This window comes from Bombus pyrosoma, unplaced genomic scaffold, assembly GCF_014825855.1.
Source record: "Bombus pyrosoma isolate SC7728 unplaced genomic scaffold, ASM1482585v1 HiC_scaffold_4725, whole genome shotgun sequence".
Taxonomy (NCBI): Eukaryota; Metazoa; Arthropoda; class Insecta; order Hymenoptera; family Apidae; genus Bombus; species Bombus pyrosoma.
Genome location: NW_025219985.1, coordinates 1,661,173 through 1,662,928, shown reverse-complemented (window position 1 = coordinate 1,662,928; position 1,756 = coordinate 1,661,173).

Sequence of the window (1,756 nt, the reverse complement as noted above, 5' to 3'; positions counted from 1 at the left end):
TATTGACGATACTACTAGACGATCCCCGAGTTGAGGTACAACGTTCCGAAGTTCTTCAGGTTCGAGTTCGCACCGAATGTGCGACATAGATCTGGAATTTCATTGACGTTGCTAACAATTCGGAATTCTTCAGGTTTGAGTGCGCACGAATAAGCGACATAGACCTGGAATTCTATTAACGATACTACTAGACGATCCCTGAGTTGAGGTACAACGTTCCGAAGTTCTTCAGGTTTGAGTTCGCACCGAATGTGCGACATAGATCTGGAATTTCATTGACGTTGTTAAACGTGACAGACGCAACTGTACCCGTAGCACAGCAATTCTTTTAACACCAAGTAAAAAAAAAAAGGAGAGAAATAAATAAATAAATAAAAATAAATAAAAAAAATTTTCGAAATAGTCCTTAGACTATTTCTGGTGGCAGCAACTACCGTATTAATCGGAAGTTTAAATTTATATTTCGATTACTATCGTTCATTCATTATTTTCTTTTCGTTTAAATTAACGACAATCAAAACTAAAAAAAAAATAATAAGCAAATACGTAACACTTATATATATATATATATTATTTTGTTGGTTAAATCTTTAGTCAGTTTAGTTGAATATTCTGTAATATAATATTTGCAAAGTAATTTTGTATATTTTATTGTGTTTATTTGATTATTAGTTGTTTGATTTGATAATAATAATATGTATATATATATATTTATTTTACAATATAAAATTTCTTTGAGTTTATTAGTTTTAATATGTGACATCTTGCGTTTTATTTCTTTTACATGTGTTAGGTTGTGTATATATATCTATATGTGTATATGTCCCATGATGTAACTTCGTATGGAATTCTTTTAATATTAAAATGTTAGTTAATCTTAATAATGTAATTTCTTGTATTGTATTTTATTTATTAGATTATTGCTTGTTTGGTTTAACAATATAAAACACACACACATATATATATATATATATTTTACAATATACTTTTCATATATAGTTTCTTTAAATTTACTAGCATGATAACTAGTTTTAATAATGTAAAATTGTATATTTTAATTGTTTTCTTTTTTTTTCTTTTCTAAATTATTAGTTGTCCGATGATGTTTAGCAATATAGTTTTCATGTGATATTCTACAAGTTGGTTTTAATGATTTTATTTCTTCTAGATTTATTATATATATATATATATATATGTAGGTATGTGTTTCACAATGTGACTTGTATAAAGTGTTTCGATTTTAAACGCTAGATTATCTTAATACTGTAGTGTCGCGTATTATTATTATTTTATTATTATTTTTATTTAGTCCGTGCCTCTCGGCTTTGGACGAACTTTCAGCTTTCTTTACAGCTCTTTATTGCACTAATCGCCTTCTTATCTCTAATCTAACACTAATGCTTATAATCTATTTACACTTATGTCTACGATTTATTGCAACTTAGCCTACACATTATTGCCACTTTGGTCTTTTTGCCTCCTTGCTGTGCTACCTTCCTGTCCTTCCACCCCTTCTTGAATTGCTTTTGCCCTTCTTTTCTCTATTATCGCTCTCAGGTCCATTAGTCCTTCCCCAATCCCATTTAATATTTCTTCCATTTCCTTTGCTCCTCCTGTTATTTCACATTCTTTTAGCACATGTCTCAGGTCCTCTTCTTCCCCTCCACATAATCTGCACCTTCTTTCTTCCTCCTCTTTCCAATGTTCTTTCGCTTTGGTTTCATTTCCGCACCTGAATCTGGCTATGATTCTTCTG